Source organism: Cryptotermes secundus, unplaced genomic scaffold (genome assembly GCF_002891405.2).
Source record: "Cryptotermes secundus unplaced genomic scaffold, Csec_1.0 scaffold47, whole genome shotgun sequence".
Classification (NCBI taxonomy): domain Eukaryota; kingdom Metazoa; phylum Arthropoda; class Insecta; order Blattodea; family Kalotermitidae; genus Cryptotermes; species Cryptotermes secundus.
The window spans coordinates 902,040-921,903 of NW_019721002.1; the positions used below are offsets into that span (position 1 = coordinate 902,040).

Sequence of the window (19,864 nt, forward strand, 5' to 3'; positions counted from 1 at the left end):
CGCATTGGTCCAGACAGTGCGTTTATGACTCTCGGCAAATACTTTTGAGTTGATAAGTGGCCGCGTTGTCCAAGGCATGAACTGTCTTCGCCTGCTCAAACATTAGGGTCGTGGGTGCGGATCCCACTTGATACATTGATGTTTGTCCGCTTCCCCTCAGTCTTTGTGTTGTCCTGTATAGGTAGCGGCCTTGCAACAGGCTGATCCCCCTTCCAAGGAGTCCTAAGGGCTGCCTGTAAGGTCCATAATTCCAGATTAATTCTGATGTGAACAGAGAAGATACCCTCATACGAAAAGTGGAGGAAAAGAAGAAGAAGACGAAGGAGGAGGAAGAAAAATGTTGATTATATCATTAAACAGAAGTAAGGGCATAAGCTAGCCCGCGCCATAGCTCAAGCGGTTAGTCGCTGGCTTCCCACCGGCCGCCCGGGTACCAGCCCAGGTCAGGTCATGTGGGATTTGTGGTGGACAAAGAGGCAGGTTTTCTTCGAGTACTTCGGTTTCCCCTGCCAATCTTCATTCCACCAAATTCTCCATCATCATAATCACCCGGGGCAGGTACAATAGGCCAATCAGTGGCCGCCTTGCCGAGTGGACCCAGGTGGACTCCACTCCCCCCCCCCATGCGAAATGCGAAGGGCATGAGCTCTGTAATTGAATATTGTATGTTCTCTGTGAAGTAGGAACTGGATGTATAAATATGCGTTAGATAAACTTTTCGAGTTTGGAGTGTTTAGTGGGTCTGATATTGTGTGGTAACCCTGTTCTTGTTCTACAGGAAGTATCTTCTTTTGTTGTTGTTTTGGATTTATTTGATGTTCGATAGAGACGTGATCTGCCATTTCTTAACAGTCCAAGCTATTATTAGATTTTTCAACTGCAGAAATCATGCGTTACCATGGGGATACTGTTCCTAGGTTGGAGCAAGCCTGAGACTGCTGGAGCGCTCGTCAGGGGGGAACTGCAGCAGCACAAGACCACAGCCTGCAGCTCATTATCTGCCCTTTCAGTACTCAGGACCTGTGTGATGAGGCCTCATTCCCTTCAGTTGCTCCACCCCTCAGAAAATGACGGATTCTCGAAATATACGCATTAATCATGCCTGGAGGAAAGCTGCATCTGAGGCAGGTCTTGGCCAGACGGTTGTAAGATGGCTTCCCGCGAATTCAAACAGGATCATTTATCTTAAGCGTTTTGCTGTAATTACGTTATGTAGGGGGTTGGAGGTTCACATCCTGTCCAATACCGTTACATTCGATAAATCGCTTGGTGCGTCTCTCTTCTGCAATAAAACGCCGTGTAGTCTGTTGAAAGTCAGCCGCCGTTTCGGAGGAACATATCGCCTTCAGTAATATAAATTCCACCGTCAGAGCAACTATAATTTATTAAGTTATGTTTCACTACATATTTCGACCCTTTAAAGGTCATCCTCAGGTATTGTTATTTACTCATTTTTATTATTGAATTGTAAAGTGTGTATACATATTTACACACATAGGCTTAAAATGCCTACTTTCTATGTACATTTATATTCTGTTAGATGTTGATCTAAATACAAGATATATATGAACTAAAATTAAAGTATAAAAATTAATTTAATTTTTCTAATATTTAATATTAATTTAAAAGTGTCGTATGCTGTATTCAGTTTGGTGTCTGAGGATGACCGTATAAGGGTCGAAACCTATAGTGGAACATAAGTTGAGTTGACGGTGGAACTTGTATTATTAGTTATAATCACGCAGCAGGATGAAAACAGTAAAAATATCGCCTCCATCTTCGATCCTGAAGATGGAGGCGATATGTTCCTTCGAAACGTCGGTTGACCTCCAACTGACTACACGGCGTTACATCCCAGGAGATAGAACAATATTCACTAGGCCGATCACAGAGGCCGCGCGGTCTGAGGCATGAATTGTCTTCGGCCGCTCGAACATTGGAATCATGGGTTCCAATCTCACTCGAGTCACGGATGTCTGTTTGCGTTTATTCTGTGTTTGTGTTGTTCTGTGTGTAGGTAGTGGCCATGCTACAGGCTGATCCCCCGTCCAAAGAGTCCTACCGTTTGTGTATGGAGTAAGAAACTGGAAAAGTGGCCAAGGTCTAAGAGAGGACTCCAGAGAGGCCGCGCCATAACTCAAGCGGTTAGTCGCTGGCTTCCCACCGCTGCGGCCTGGGTGCGATCCCGGGTCTGGTCAAGTGGGATTTGTGGTGGACAAAGTGGCGCTGGGGTGGGTTTTCTCCGAGTACTTCGGTTTCCCCTGCCAATCTTTTGCACCCTCCCGGGGGGGGGGGGTGTCCTACCGCCAGCTAGCTGGGAGACGGGTTTCTCTCTAGTCTATTGTTTGAACTCCCTACTAAGTTACAAGGAATTCCACAAGAAGTAACAGAAACAGATGGAACATTTATTAAATAAGAAACAACTCAGAAAAAGGCAAACAATGAATGAGCACAGGAGACTAGAATATTTCAGATTACCAAGAAACGGCTTGTCAAACTCAATCTAGAAAATCAGCACATATAATTACCTTTACATTGCAACAGGACAGCCATGTTACGGCACAACTTAAAAACTCTGCTCAGAAAATCAATATGAACAATTACTTCTACAGTTGCATAAAGAATAAACAATAAACCACACACGTGGCTTGGATATCTCTGATTACACATGGACAGCCGTATCATGGAACATACTCTTAATTCAACTTGGAAAATCAGTACATATAATTAATTACCTTTACATTTCCGGAAGGGAACACGTAAGGTTCAACTCAAACAAAAATCAGTCACGNGAAATATGTATCCATCATATACATTGTCCATCGTTAAAAATATTAAAATTGTTCAGGATACCACATCGCTACGTCGCCCCTCACTACGTCAGTCACGCCCATTCTCCTTTGTTGGAGCACTCCTTCACTATCTTATGGCATGCAATGAACTGGTTTGACGTGGATAAGTAAGCACCTGAAGATGGCATTATTATGCCGAAACATTTAGTGCGAGGGAGAGAAGGAGAAAAATGAGTGTATGCACTGCAAGACGGATTAAATAAATCATGGACTTAAATCAGTGCAACAGGACGCTAAAATATAAAATAATCCCAAATAATTTATTACAGCGCTGACCGAAAGGGAATTTAGTTGCGGAAGAACACGTCCGCACTCAGCGACGTCCAGGCAGGAAGAGGGGGACTGCAGTCGAACGGGCAAGGACATAGGGTACAGGGATGACGTAAGCACGCCACGGATTACAGAGAAAAAAAATGAAGAAGAGTGGGCGGAGAACAGTGCAAGCCGCTGCTGCCATCATTCGAAGAGGGCACCTCTTTGCAGTGAGCCGAAGAGATCGGCTCACTTTATTCCACCATCATAATCACCCGAGGCAGTTTCAATGGCCGATGTGCCTAGTGGACCCAGCTGGACTCCACCCCCCCCTTAGCGAATTAAAAAAACAGAATGAGTGCTCTAGAGCCATTGAAGAATGAATGAGTGTCGATGAGGTTAAAGAGAGATTGGCTGGTATCGAGTAGCTCCGGAAGGAGAAATAAGATTCCTTGGCGGGTAGGAGGAAGCGCGGTTTCTCCGTCTTTGTAATCGAGACGTGTTGTGTTTTCTGTGACGTGGGAACTGAACTTGTGAATATAAATCTCAGGCTTCAAGGGATTAAATCGCATTTTAATTTAGGGTCAAATTTAGGAATTTTACGTTTACTAATTTGGCAGCAAACTTGTCCATGCCCGTAATTCGCACAAGCAAACCTCTGTTCGATGTGCCAGCGGGGCGTGATGACAAGTATGGAGGCTTGCGCATTATGTGTCAGTCAAGCACAGGGGCCAACAGACGCTGCCGCTCTTCACCAGACAGACATCTCTCAGCAGGACAAACAGCGCCTACCCCCTCCATAATGGCCTAGTGACCATCACGTGACATGAGGCATATCAAATGAAGTCCCTCATGTTGTATACTGTGTACATGGGTACAGGACGTTACTTGTTGCGTGAAGTTACTGTTCAGAATCTGGTGAGAAAACACTCACTCACTCGTGGAGCTGAGACATTCTTGAAAGCCGCCAGTTGTGCAGCTATTCAAGAACTTCCCAGCGTTTTATGGAACCCGAAGGTTCATTACCGTGTTCACAAGAGCCCTCCACTGGTCCATAACCTGAGCCAGCTCAATCCAATCCATACCATACCATCATATCTCTCTAAGATCCATTTTAATATTGTCCACCCCCCTACGTCTTGGTCTTCCCAGTGGTCTCATTCCTTCTGGATTTCCCACCAATATCCTACATCTCTCCCCCATTCGTGCTACATACCCTGCCCATCTCATCCTCAGTGACTTGATCACTCTAATTATACTTGGAGAAGAGTACAAGTTATGAAGCTCCTCATTGTGCAGTTTTCTCCAACCTCCGGTCACTTCATCCTTCTTCGGTCCAGATATTCTCCTCAAAATTCACGCATAAATACAAAGATTTATCCACACGTCAGCCATCATTTCTCACTCTCCACGATAAGTATATGGGCAGACCTGTTGAACCCTGGCCATGCAGACGTCATCACACCTAGCCGTCAGGTAAATGTGCCACCTGCTGACCCGTTATGTTCCATGCTCACTGCGACACACTTGCCTGTTCCCTTATATTCTCTCAACAACTTAAGTCTGGTTCGTTTTATATGTCGAAAGTTTGTCCAGTATGGTTTCCATTTTCATTTCTGTTACGACCCATGCAAATGTATTTCCCATCTCGTCTCATGAATTCCATTTCAGCAGTTGTAATTCTGGCTGTGTTTCCTGTTGCCATTAGTCAGTGTAAGTCTCAACAAGGCTTGGCTGTTATGGATTTGTGGCCTTTTGTGTGTTTTAGGACTCTTCGTGGGCAAAATGGTTGTGCCCAGAACTCCTCGGCTTTAGGACTTTGTTCATCGTCCGGTATTCTAAAAAGCTAGAGAACACGACGTTTCGGAAACTTCATCTTTTGAGGGGGATAAACGTACTCACTGGATTCGCGTTAGCTCTTCCTAAGAGACCCAGTAGAGTTAGGTGTCTCCCCATTCACCTGAGGACGGAAGCAGATTCACTTTGCGAAACGCTGTATTCTCTAGTTTTCTAGAATACCGGACGATGGACAAAGTAGAAAACCCAGTAATTCTTGATGTTACACACCATCATCGGAGAACCAAAATACATGTGGCAAAACAATAAAGCTATCAGTAAATTGAAGTTTTTTTTAGGATTCCTTGTGTTTTATTGGCTGCTCGTTCGGTTGTCAGAAATCTTGCAGACTTGTTGCACCATCTGTTGAGAGACACGATCACCTCACATTTCGCGCTGCGGGATTTATTAGTGGTCCTGCAGTTGCCTCCCGGCCGGCTGGCCAATTCCGGGACATAAAACAGACGCTCCCTGGAGACGTAAATGTAAATCCAGTTTATATTGGGAATTTTTAGAGGTTATTCTTCACACTGTTGTCTCGCTTACCCATTGTCCTGTAAACAGAAAGAAAATTTACTGCTCTTTTTAGTGGAGGTCGCGGACAGTAACCATTGCTACAGGACGCTTCATAAGCACTCTGTTGTAAATTACTGCTTTTTTGGGATATGACTCCGTGTAGTCTGGTAGACAAGACACAACTGTCCCCGCATCTTTATTTATGGTAGAACGTTGGTACCTCTGGCGAACTTTACAGCGCCTGTTACTAAAGGTCATAATTCTTCATGGTCACTAATTTCAGAACATCGAACCGTTCTTTGTTACTGCTTGTGGTGTGAACACTGTCGCCCTTCTGAGTTTCAGGCTGAAGATAACAGTCCCCTAGACTCTAGGGCCTAGAGCATACAAAAAACAAACTCCGTGGTGTTAGTCCGCAAGCGAACTATAATGACCGAGCGACCGCTGCTTGTCGGCGAAGTTAGTGCCAACTTTAGCGGATAGAGGGTGTCGCGTGGTCAGAGCAACGAATCCCCACGGCCGTTAATCTCAGTTTTCTAGACCGGAGCCACTACTTTTCCATTCAAATAGCTCCTCAATTATCCTCAAGAGGCCGAGTGGACCCCGTTCCAGACTCACTACTTCTCAGAAAATCTAGTAGCGCCGGGAATCGGACCCCGGGCCTCTGGATCTGTAGCTAGGAACTCTTGACCACTAGACCACAGAGGCGGTCATCCCCTAGACTATAGATAACTTATTATCGTCTGGGATGTGATGCCATTTAGTTTGGTAGATTGAACAGATGCACTGACTATTGCTGTCAGTCGGTCAGGCCACATAGCTCTGAAAATTTGGATGAATAGTGAAAGATGAATTGGAAAGGACAGAGAAGGAAACGGTATTGACCGGTATATGCCTTGCGGACCTGAGGTAAACATCAGTATAGACGGTACCTGTGCCGAGACTCGAACTGAGCACCTCCAGGATCCAAATCGGAAAATGTACGCTTCATCCGAGTTGCTAGGTGACATCCGTCCATAGGCGTCGTTTCCTTACGAACCGACGGAGGGAGATTGTGAAGTGGTCGCGTGTCTGACGTTCAAGAAACAGTCCCTTAGTCTTATTTAGGCCGCGCCATAGCTAAAGCGGTTAGTCGCTGGCTTCCCACCGCGGCGGTCCGGGTTCGATCACGGGGTCTGGTCAAGTGGGGTTTGTGGTGGACAAAGTGTCGCTGGGGCAGGTTTTCTCCGAGTACTTCGGTTTCCCCTGCCAATCTTCGTTCTACCAATTGCTCCACAGTCACCCTCACCTAGCACCTGGGGCTGGTACAATAGTCCACAAGTGGCCGCAATACAAGGGAGTCCCACCCCACTAGAAATAAAAAAAAATAGTCTTATTTAAACTTGGACATGACAGGATGAGCTCTCACAGGAAAATGAGACTTGAAATGACCACTGGATGGATGGAAGATCTCTGCTTTCTAATATCAGCACCAGATGTCAGTAGTGCCGAAGGTAGGTGTCCGGATATGGACACCCTTCCGCCTGATTGCCTGCTTGGCCTGCTGCCCCAAGTCAATTTGTCCCGCTGTCTAACTTCTCCATAATTGCGTTAAATTTCGATCATCTCGGACGGCAGTTCAGCTGCAGTCGGGAAGGAGAATAAAAGGACACATAAAACAGCGGTAACCCATTAATGAAATCTGAAATTATAGCTGAAATTTGCGAAAAGTTATTGCCTGACTCAGATGCCATCTTCTGTCAACGTGTACTAGCTGAACATGGGAGTTGTTATTACAGCGTCGAAAGTGAAGATGTGACGCCGTGTATTCTGTCAGATATTCACCAATGTTTCGAAGGAAAGCACTGATTCAATCTTCAGGATCGAAAAGTAAGCCAGGATAGGAACCGGCAAGCAGTTGGTAAGTATCTGTGGGCATGAAAAGGAATTGTACCGAATAATGAAACACTTGTTGTGCGTCCAGCGCACTTTCCTCCATAATTCTTTAGCTGATCTACAGTGAACAGAAGTAATTTTGTATTTATAGCGTAGTCGGTATAGCGACTGCGTACGGACAGGACGACCGAGGGTTCGGAGTTCGAGTCCTGGTAGGGTCAACAATTTTCACTTCTCCAATCGTCCGAACCGGCTCTGCGGTCCACCAAACATATAAAAAGGTACTGGGGGCTCTTTCCCTTGGAGTAAAGCGGCCGGGGTGCGACGCTGACAATTCATCTCCAACAATTGCCGAGGTCAAGGAAATGTGGATCTATTCATCCACTCCCCCATGCGCCTTCATTGTGTAGTGCTTAATTAGAGAAGTACAGGGACATCTTACCATCCAGGAAGGTTGGTAAATGTGTAACGCTCGAATCCTGTGTTCCTAAGGTCCAAGGATTGAATCTCGGCTGTGACATCTGTTATCCTGACTGAGGTTTCTCGAGGATTTGCTCAGTCCCTCGTGTAAATGTAGAGATATTACCTCGATGAAACTCCGATCGCGCTTTTCATATCACCGTTTGACGTCATGCAGCCTAGGGAATAATTAGTACGGGAGTTAGATGCAGACTTCTGTAGCTGACCTCTTCAGTGTGTTGCAGTACTGACTTGCGCAGTAGAACAGCGCATGTTCTCTCGACAGGCAGAACTGGGCAAGCGGGGTTCAACCCGGTACTGGGGGCCTCTTTACATGAGAGCCCCCACCTCTGATTTACACAAGCTGTACACATTGATTTCACATAAAAACTAATGACGTTTCGGCGTCGCGACGCCCTACAAGAAGTGACTATCTGATCCGGGCGCTTCCCGCTGCAACAGTTGTTCACGGGACGCGTAACAGAAACTTAACGTTCGATTAAACGGCGAGCCTGGAAGAATAGTTGGGGCCCGGAGTTGATGCCGGTTAATAGGTCAGGACGTCTGCGTAACTGAGGGTCTCAGTAGTGGCTTGTGTCTAGCTGCAGGATCTCACAATAGGCGGTCGCCAACACAGCAGCTGTACATGTAATAGCCCACAAATTGTATACATAATGGCACATTCTCTAATATTACATAAATACTAATACGGAAACTATAAATGCTTGCAGAGTGTAGGACAATGCAGTTACGTTGTAAACGTGTTGCTGTTACTCTCGAACACAAAGTTATATTTCTCCTGTTCCAAACAGAACTGTTATAATGAATGAGTGAGTAAGGTTCCCTTCTTCCGGTTTACTGCATCATTTCAGTTAACGGTGTAGATTTCGTGTATTGTTTATCTGCCAGACATTCTACAAGATTTGCTGAATCGTTAAGTTAAGCCAGATCTCCTCAAACTTTGTGATAGCGTAACCAACTAATATAATACATGAATTCATGTCACTTCAAATCTCTGATGGTGAGAGGAAAGTGTAGTTCTTCACACTGTTGCAGGTCCCTGTCAGACTGTGCGGTGACAGCAGGAACCTAAATAGCTTTACAGCCGCTCTACACCTACAGTAAGCTATAGAATGTTCCTGTACAGTCACGAATAGTGCAGTTCTGCACTCTGTTGCAGGGCCCTGTCAGGCTGTACGGTGACAGCAGGACCCTAAATAGCTTTACAGCCGCTCTACACCTACAGTAAGCTATAGAATGTTCCTGTACAGTCACGAATAGTGCAGTTCTGCACTCTGTTGCAGGGCCCTGTCAGGCTGTACGGTGACAGCAGGACCCTAAATAGCTTTACAGCCGCTCTACACCTACAGTAAGCTATAGAATGTTCCTGTACAGTCACGAATAGTGCAGTTCTGCACTCTGTTGCAGGGCCCTGTCAGGCTGTACGGTGACAGCAGGACCCTAAATAGCTTTACAGCCGCTCTACACCTACAGTAAGCTATAGAATGTTCCTGTACAGTCACGAATAGTGCAGTTCTGCACTCTGTTGCAGGGCCCTGTCAGGCTGTACGGTGACAGCAGGACCCTAAATAGCTTTACAGCCGCTCTACACCTACAGTAAGCTATAGAATGTTCCTGTACAGTCACGAAAAGTGCAGTTCTGCACTCTGTTGCAGGGCCCTGTCAGGCTGTACAGCTACAGCAGGAACCTAAATAGCTTTACAGCCTCTCTACACCTACAGTAAGCTATAGGATGTTCCTGTACAGTCACGAAAATTGCAGTTCTGCCCTCTGTTGCAGGGCCCTGTCAGGCTGTACAGTTACAGCAGGAACCTAAATAGCTTTACAGCCTCTCTACACCTACAGTAAGCTATAGGATGTTCCTGTAGAGTCACGAAAATTGCAGTTCTGCACTCTGTTGCAGGGCCATCTCAGGCTGTACAGTTACAGCAGGAACCTAAATAGCTTTACATTCTCTCTACACCTACAGTAAGCTATAGGGCGTTCCTGTACAGTCACGAAAAGTGCAGTTCTGTACACTTGCAGGACCCTATCAGGCTGTACGGTGAAAACTGGAACCTAAACAGTTTTACAGAATGAAACCAAACCGTCTAAATAACGTTTAAAATCCAATTTTCTGCCTCACAGAAAACACACTGTGTCTGCATTTTTAGTCTACAAAGACAGACATTGTTTGTGTCTGTGCTACTTGTGACAGACGCAAGACTACGTGAATGTTCTGAAATATAGGGCTGAAGCATAATTACCATAGTGCTTTCGGGGTTCTCTGTGTCTACGCACGCGCTGAAAGTAATGTACTTTGGGCGGGGATAGGTTGATGTAGAACTCCTAGTGTTTATTTAACGTGCCACCAGACGGAGCTGAATGACCCATCTTCGTGCCCCGGTTGCTTCAGCGCTCCATGGATTAGCTCGACGAGCTCGCCTTATTCATTGTACAAGAGGTTTCATGGACGTGGTGGGCCTAGCCCAGCCGAGGATCGAACCCCTCCCTTTCAGCTCACAGCTAGTCGCTTTCTGGTTGACCTAGTCCTGATTGTACTTAAATAATTTCATCAAGTTAATCTGGAAATACGCGGACATAAATTATGGAAGAGGAATTTAAGGAGCCCGGAAGTGACGCTTTATTTCCCCCGTCACCCCACTTTAAGGCGGGTCCACGGGTAGGGCGTGGTGGCTTTGACACCGACTGCTATATTCCCCCTCCCTCCTCATTGCTGTTGTTCGTAATCTCTTCCTTGATAGTCCCTCTTAAAGCACATGCAGATATTTCATTGTCCTAAGGAGATGATTTTGTCGTCTGCATTAGCGTAAAGCTTAACGTTTCAAGTAAATACACTGAAGATATCTCAGGACGATCGATTCCTTTCAGATCCATTGCAGTTCATTATTCACTTACCAGCATATTGTGGCTTATAGACATTTTGTTAAGCGGTGACTCTGTAAACGACAACCGTTTCTGGGAAACGGCTCGGTAAACACCTTTCTCCGGAAACGAACGCGCACGCAACAACAGAGTTACTGTTATAACGGGATGTTTTCTGTGTAGTCCGTGCTGAGATGTTATGAGCACGGGACAGTCGTCATGCAGTTCCGTACAGGAGGCAGTGAAGAAAAGGGTTAGTTGCAAGAGTGCGGCTGTGAAGAGAAGACTTTATGTGTGATATTTGGACTGTGTAATTCAGTGAGTCTGTTACAGTTCCTATATTAAAATCCGTTGTCAGGAAGCGGCTAGTGGGGACTGTAATAGACTAAGGATACTAGTCTGTGTGTGTCAGTAATCTGTAAAGTGTAGCCATGAGTCACGAGTGTATAAGTGACCAATAATTCCAGTCACCAACCCAAACCCCGTCTACAGTCACTCATACACGTGACAACTGCTGACAACTTCGTTCGAAGCTATGAACGTATACAGATTATTATCTTCTGTAATATGACGTCATAGTCATATGACTTATCGGAGGAACACTCTGCCTCCATCTTCAATGTAGGAGAATAAGCTAGAGGTGGAGAATACTATAAGGATACACCAGATATCACCGTAAAAAAAATCCGCGCTGACTGACTCTTCTACCCTGAAGTTGTGGACAGCATATTCTTGAGAAACATTGATGAAGACTACCAGATTACACGCGAAACATCCTGTGAGACTGAGAGTTCACATAGGTCTCTTGTCTCAGTTAGAGACAGGACCACAAACAAATGTTTCGGAGGATATCTTCAGGACCTAGACCAGTCTCGACGTGGAAACAGTCACGTCACTCACTGAGCTAACCGACTGCGACGATGGATGACCCATGTCTCAGAGAGTGGGGGGAGACAAGTGTCTGAGGTTCTGCTCCGAAATTGTTCAATGAGTCATGGTAGAACGGCGGAGAACTTGAGACCTGCCAGCGCGGGAAGGGGCGTCGCGTTCCGACGTGAGCCTTACATTACTCCTTGTCGCTTTTAGGGTCCTGAATAAGCAGTTTACAGACCTGGGCGTGTCATCTATCTGCCAGGCTGTGCTCGTTTCGTTTACAGCTACATTCTGCGTCATTTAAACTCTCTTTTGTTTGGTACAGGATCAAGAAACCGGATATATATGAAGATAAGGCTCCATACATTCGTAATCTCTGAACTGGACGGAGCTTCACGCCCCAGTACTCGTTGGATAGCTTGTGGGGTGGAGCCCAGAATCAAACTGTGAAGAAGAGAGAAATCTCCCCAAATGCCGGGATTCGAACGCCGTTCCCACTGTTGTCCAGCCCGTAGCCCAATTTTCGAAGTGGCTGAAATACCCCAGCAAGAGATAGCGGTTGTAAAATTACACTGTGAGAACTTCAAAAGGCATTTCGCTATAACAGCGAATTTGGCGCTTCTGACCTATAGATGAAATTGTGTCGACACGTCTCGCACTTGAAATTAGGAGAGAATGAAATTCCTTCCACTTTGGATGCAATGTATGTACTGTCAGTTCTCGGTTTACTGTGCCTCGTTTTCTTAATTTTATTGCATGAACCGGAGCCTTGTCCCATCATTAAGGGACACACATAAACTGGGGGTGTTTGAAACAGGGTGCTGAGGAGAATAGCTCAACTTAAGAGGGTTGCGGTAACAGGAGAGTGGAGACAATTACGCAGTGGACAGCTTAATATTTTGTATTCCTCGCCGCACACCATTTCCGTCATCCAGTCAAGGAGCATGTAGCACGCATGGGACAAATGCGTACAGAATTTTGGTAGGAAAGACTCAAGCAGAAGACCACATGGAAGACAAAGGAGTAGATGGAATATTAACTGTTAAAGAATCAGGATGGAAGATGTCAGCTGGATTCATCTGCCCCAGGATGTGAACCCGCGCCAATCCTTTATGTATAGAGTAACAAATCTTCGATTTTCATAAAATGCTGGAAAATTCCTGAATGGCTAAGGAACTGTTAGCTTCTCAAGACGGACTCTGCTTCATGGACTTACTCGCAGTTTGCACCCTTGTTAGTTAGTTGGTTAGTTAGTTAGTTAACCGGTCAGTTGTTAGCTTGCTAGAGAGATACTCAGTTCTGTTCTAGTTAGCTAGTTGGTTATTTAGTTGTACAGAGTGTCTGAGGAGGAACGGTCAATATTCTGGTAGGTCATAGTATCGGTCATTCTAGGCCGCGCCATAGCTGAAGCGGTTAGTCACTGGCTTCCCACCGCGGCGGTCCGGGTTCGATCCCAGGTCTGGTCAATTGGGATTTGTGGTGGACAAAGTGGCGCTGGGGCAGGTTTTCTCCGAGTACTTCGGTTTCCCCTGCCAATCTTCATTCCACCAATTGCTCCACAATCACCCTCACCTATCATTTGGGGATGGTACAATACGCCAGAAGTGGCCGCAGTAGAAGGGACTTAGTCCCACCCTACTAGCAATACAAAAATCGGTTATTCCAAGCAAGAAAGTGTATATGTACATGTGTTCTGTTCCGAACGGTTTCCGAGATACAGCTGTTTCACTGTACACTGTACAGGCGAGCAACACGCCATGTCCTCACACGAGTTGCAAAGTGCATTGATGTTGACGGTGGAATTTTCGAAAATATGTTGCACTAGGTAAACTGTACCAACTTTGTCACCTGAACAATAAATACCGGTATTAGAGACACCATGGATGCGAACCAGAAGACGTAAGAAGATGCTGGATGATGTTGGGGACAGAAGAGGATATTCTCATTTGAAGGAGAAATCTCTAGATCGCATTAAGTGGAGGAACTGTTTTGGGAGAGACTGTGGACCTGTCGTCTGACAGATTACTGATGAATGAATGAATTAGAAACAGTACGTAATATCTCTTTCTTATCAACAGTTTTGGAGCTGCACAGTGAAATAACTGAATCTCGGAAACCGTTTGGAATATATATATATACATATATATAAGTGTACATATACACTTTTTTGCTTGGAATTATCGATACTATTACCTCCGAGAATATTGACCTTTCCTCCTGGGACACACCGTGCAGCTAAGTATAGTACGTTAAGGACTAATGCCGCAGTCTGTACCCCCTCTACTGCGCAGACGCGTTACAAAAATCTCAGAGTGACTGGAAGAAGCAACCGTGGACGTCTGGTCACTCGCAGTTTGTTGCAGTGACTTGTTTATGAGGCAGCTTGCAAGGCACGAACATGGATATCAAAATGAGGTTTCACATTTGAAAAGAATTGAATGTTAGTAGCTGTCGCATTTCCTGCCGCTTGCAGTGTCTCGCGTCACAGTCATAGAGCAGAACTTGTTACGGCTTCCTGGGCCCTGCCTTACCGACAGACTCATTTCCTGTTCTAATAGAAACTCTTCCATTGTTGTTGGATATTTCCTTCCTTTCTCTGCATGCTTCTTCCTTTATTTCCTTCGTCTTTATTCAACCCTACGTGGTAGATGTGCAAGGTTCTGTGTCTACAGCACCATTGGCCAGTCCGCCCTTTCAGGATGTCGCAGCCGCTGATAATCAGAACTGCATTTTAATGGATAAATATAAAAACTACACCGCGGTTTTAGTCCACAAGCGAACTATACCGACCGTGCGACCGCCGTATGACCTCGAAGTTAGTGTCAACTTTAGCGGATAGAGGGTGTCGCGTGGTCAGCGCAACGGATCCACACGGCCGTTAATTTCGGCTCCCTAGACCGGAGCCGCTATTTCCTTGAAATAGCTCCTCAATTATACTCACGAGGCTGAGTGGACCCCGTTCCAGACCCACTACTTCTCATAAAATATGGTAGCGCCGGGAATCGAACCGGGACCTCTGGATCTGTAGCCAGAAAATGTGACCACTAGACCACAAAACTTGTATAATGTCTCCAAGAACTGGAAAAGTAAGGAAGAAATCCCCTCCGAATATTCTTCATGTAGTTCGTATAAATCAACTTGTACAGCGAATGCCTTACCAAGGAAACTCTGGATGGGCTCGGAGACTTCAAAGTAGGAGGGCAAATTATTCAATCTGTGAAATATGCAGATGACCTTGTGTTAATGGCTAAGGAAGAAACTGTGCTACAGGGCATGATTGATAGACTAATTGAAATTGGAAGGTGCTATGGCATGGAAATGAATGTGGAGAAAACAAAAGTAATGAAAATTTCGAGACAACCAACCCCAGTCACAATAAAGATAGACCAAAAACAACTGGAGAATGTGAAATGTTTTAAATATTTGGGTAACTTGTTAACAGATGATGGAAGGTGTACGTGTGAAATTAAATCTAGGATTGCCATGGCAAAAGCTGCATTTAGCAAGAAGAAGAATCTTTTTACTAGCAAATTGGACTTAAATTTGAGAAAGAAACTAGTGAAATGCTATATTTGGAGCATTGCTTTGTATGGGGCTGAAACCTGGACACTTAGGGCAGTAGATAAGAAACACCTGGAAAACTCTGAAATGTGGTGTTGGAGAAGGATGGAGAAGATCAGTTGGACCGATTGTGTGAGAAATGAAGAAGTGTTAATTAGAGTCAGTGAGCAGAGGAATATCCTACACGAAATAAGAAAACGGAAGGCTAATTGGATTGGTCACGTTTTACGCAGAAACTGCCTTCTAAAAGAAGTTTTGGAAGGAAAGATAGAGGGGCGGATAGAAATGGCAAGACGAGGAAGAAGACGTAAGAAGATGCTGGATGACCTTGGGGACAGAAGAGGATACTGTAATTTGAAGGAGACAGCTCTAGATCGCATTATGTGGAGGAACTGTTTTGGAAGAGACTGTGGACCTGTCGTGTGACAGATTACTGATGATGATGATGATGAGTTCGTATAAAGTTCCAACAGATGCCACACGCTAACCATAATGGGAGTTTTTTCAGCGTCGAAATTTTCGACGCTTGGCACTTACAGCATTCAGTTTCAAGATACATGATAGAGGAAGGCGGTGGAGAGAAGCGAAACTCGTGCGATGCAATACCTCGAGGAATGTTTGAAACAAGATGGCGAAATGATACGTGAAACTTGGCTCATTCAAGAAGGGGAGACAGATCTGTGAAAAGTGCTGAATAGGCAACGAAAGCCGTAGGCCTTGACCTAGCGAATTGTATCACGCGATAAGCTTTCTGAAGTGTGTTCCTGAAATGCTCGTGCGAATATAGTCCGGAACACGGGTTGTTCAAAAATTTACGTGGCTTTCCCCAGTCCCTTCAGAAAAATACTTTGTTAATATCAAAATTTGGCTACGGCCGTTACCTTCCAAATCCTTTCCGATTCATCATTCATGAGTCTGCCGTCCCCTGGCGCCGTACAAACTGTGCACTGAAGGCATCTGCTACCTTTCAGCGTTTCAGCAAATCCAGCTCCACTCGTAACTTCCTGGGAAACATGTCTAGTCTCGGTGGCAGTGCAGTCTTTCTGCTTATCTTTATTGCCAATCTGACATCTGAGTGCTTATTTTGGGGAAGGAACATAGACTGCGAGTGAAGAAAGCAGTCTTCTGGGATGTTGTGTCGTGTAGATATTGTGTTAACCGACGTTTCGGAGGAACGTATCGCCTCCATCTTCACGGTGTAATAAATCCGCGAGCGATGAATCAGCGTGAACGTCACACCCCGAAGACGGCTTTCTTCATAGTCACGGCCGTGAAAACTTCAACTCTCACACAAGACTGAGGGTGTTTGAAAACAGGGTGTTGAGGAGAATATTTAGACCGAAGAGAAATGAAGTGACGGGAGGCTGGAGAAAACTGCATAATGAGGAGCTTCATAACTTGTACTCTTCTCCAAGTATAATTAGAGTGATCAAGTCAAGGAGGCTGAGATGGACAGGGCATGTAGCAAGAATAGGGGAGACGAGGAATGCATATAGGATATTGGTGGGAAAGCCAGAAGGAAAGAGAACATTGGAAAGACCAAGGCATAGGTGGATGGACAATATTAAAATGAATCTTAGAGAGAGAGAGGATGGTATGGTATGGATTGGATTGATCTGGCTCAGGATAGGGACCAGTGGATGGCTCTAGTGAACACGGTAATGAACCTTCAGGTTCCTTTAAAATACTGGGAAGTTCTTGAGTAGCTGGAGATTTGGCTTCTCAGTAAGTTAGTAAGTAAATGCTTGTTTTGTAGCATCTGACTGGACCATCCAACTAATTTGGTAAACTTTTAAGTAAGAATTAGACTGAACCTGTGATAATCAGTGGCTGCGCACCCCTGCTTAAGTATATGTTCAGGCTTAATTAACCGCATATTTGTTTTCTCAGTCGGTATTGGGGGCGATTTCCCCGGGGTGTAAAGCCGATCTCTCAACTCCGTCTAGTGCCCAGGCTAAGAGTCCGTGGAGCTCTGCTTCCACTCCCACATATCTCCTAATGTCATGGTGCTTTACTTTTAGTTCACTGTTTGCTCCCGTGAGGCGCTGTTGTCAGTCAGCTCCTGGTGAGAGCGACAGGTAACGTTTAAATTAAGGTAATTGCTCACGTAAACTGGAAGGACAGCTCCTGCCGGAGGCGAAACGGAAAACTTGGCCAAGATTTACTTTCGGAATTTGTGATTAGTAATTTCGAGTTAATAAAAGTCAGTGTAATTAATTAGGGACGCTAAGTTTTGCTTCCCTATCCCGGAGCCAACAGAAGGTGAGTGCGGTTTTCTGGATTCTAACACTGCGTAGTTCGGACAGAACCCGACGTGTCTCGACAACATCGTCCTTCCATCTTCAGAGTTGAACAAGAAGCCGAGCAGGACAACAAGAGAAACAGGTGACATGTTCCTCCGAAACGTCAAGCTCCCTTCAAATTATACGTTATCGCAACCAATAAGACCAAAATCTTCCTTGTCATTTCTCTGAGCACCTCAAATCAATATATACAGGGTGTTTCAAATCAAAATATTTAACATATTTGCCTACTTTTCTTTCTGTTCCTTCACGTGTGAAACTAATTAAAGTTTTACTTGTGGGGGGGGGACTTGACGCTGTAGACGGAGTAGAATGTTACAATGAGAGATCAGCGATGATTTGGAATGGATTTGGAATTAATCGTTCGTGGCCCTGTTGATGTTCTATCCCGACAATCTCCTGAAGAGGCATAGGTAACCATGAAAAGCCTCGGGCAAGATGGCCGGTAGTCCAGCCGAGATTCGAACGGAGAACTTCCCGACGCCTTACCGATACGTCCACCCGCTTGGTCTACACGTACAGTAGTCTCTCTTGTTTCCACTACGTAGACTTGTAGACTCTGAAGAAGAAGTGAGGTCACAGCTTACTGGTGATAAGTATTGATCAGAGTACAGAGCACTAATGACGGGGGGCTACAAGCCGGAAGGTCGCGGGTTCAATTCCCAATGAGGTAATTGGATTTTTCAATTGACGTAATCCTTCCAGCTGCACTATGGCCCCGCGGTCGACTCAGCCTCTAACAGAAATGAGTACCAGGAATATTCTTGTGGGTAAAGGGCGGCCGGCGCTTGAGGTTGACAACCTTACCGCCATCTGTGAGCCGATTGTGTAGAAAATGTGGAAGCCTCGACGTCTCACAGACCTATTGGTTTCCACGGCCTGTTACAGGAATACATTTACATTTGTATGAACCATTCACGCGAATTTCCCCACTCGAGGGCCTATCTTCACTGTAGGCTGCCTACTCGTGCGTGCACTTAGACAAGTAGCGGAGATGAGCCGTGATGAAATATGTGCAGTTGCCAAGCGACGACACAGAACACATTGTTAATATAGAGAGTTTGGCGCAGTCTCAGGAATCTAAATTAGTTCACGGATTTAGAAGAACCGGGTTCAAATACTGACCATTTCCTGTACAGGCTGCTTAAGAGTACGAACTCACATTCCGACTGTAACTTGTAACTGGGAGTCGAGATGACTCAGTGGATGTATCGACTGAGCTACGGATTAGACGGTCGAGTAACCGGGATTCGAGTCCCGACGGAGAGAGTTACGTTCCCCACAGCGTCAAGACCGGTTCTAAGGCCCACCCAAAACTGTTGCTGGAGCTACCTGCAGCCGGAGCCTGAAGCTGACCACTCTCCTTCACGCAATGCCGATTTTAGAATACTTGGAGCCACATCTCCGCTCCCCCATACGTCTTAATGACCTGGTACTTAATTACTGAAGCAGATTATTAGCTTTATCTTTGACTTACTCACTTCTAAGTTCCTTATTCTGTAACGAGTTTCATTGAGGATCAAAGTTGTCGCCTCAAACCTGAACGCCCTCAGTGGGTCATCCAGTTAGTTAGTTAGTTATGACTCACTACCTACAGACTACAGGGTCTTGGCAGGACTGAGTCTGTTATCGCGGGTTCAAACCCATCTTGGATTATAAATATTTGTCTGTGTTTTGCTGTTTTCCTGTGTAAATGTAGATCTTAAGATGAGCCGATCCCCAATCAGAGGATTCCTCTCAGATATGCAGTGCAACAGAAACATTTACATAGCGATATCAGCCTCTTCGGTTCACAAGTGGAGTGTTACTGCAGGAAAACAGAAATCACTCATATTGTGACACCGTTTAGTCTTGTAGGCGGATACCGACGTTTAGGAGGAACATGTCAGGGTGTCACTCACTGGAATGTAAGTCTGACTTTCAGCGGATGCATGGAGTTATATCCCTTCATTCATAGAGACCGCTATGGGGACATCAGAGCTTACATTAATTTTGTAGTTTCTCAGTTTATTTTATGTAGGTATTTTGAGAAGACAATCGAATGTTTATGTGAATGGTTCAGCCAGAATTAAACACAAGAAAGAACCATTGTTACTGGACATGAAATTGTGCTCTCTGTCCGTTCAATCTGTTAATGGCTTTTAGGAGAATGTCTGTATGTGTCCGTATGGATCTGCAGATTAGAGAACTGCGGACGACATTAATGTGTTGNGGGGAGATTAGCCATGACAGATGGTGAAGTAAACAAAATTGTCAGTGTATTGTGACACATGTTGATAAGGGAAACACGCCAATACAGACGTGAGGCGCCTGTTCGTCTTGTAATTGTGTTACCTGTGTGGAACCTCGTTTGAGTGGCGACGCCTGGAAGCGACAAACTCACACAACGCGGGTTCGACCCCGTCCCATCACCGGATGCCATAGACAGGAACAGGAAGTGACGGCTCACCA

At 45.4% G+C, this 19,864-nt stretch overlaps 1 protein-coding gene across 2 annotated transcripts in view; it reads left to right on the forward strand.

The window, feature by feature from the left end:
* LOC111874418 (somatostatin receptor type 5) overlaps positions 1-19,864 on the forward strand; it is a 275,264-nt gene that overhangs the window by 179,469 nt on the left and 75,931 nt on the right. The window lies entirely within an intron of this gene.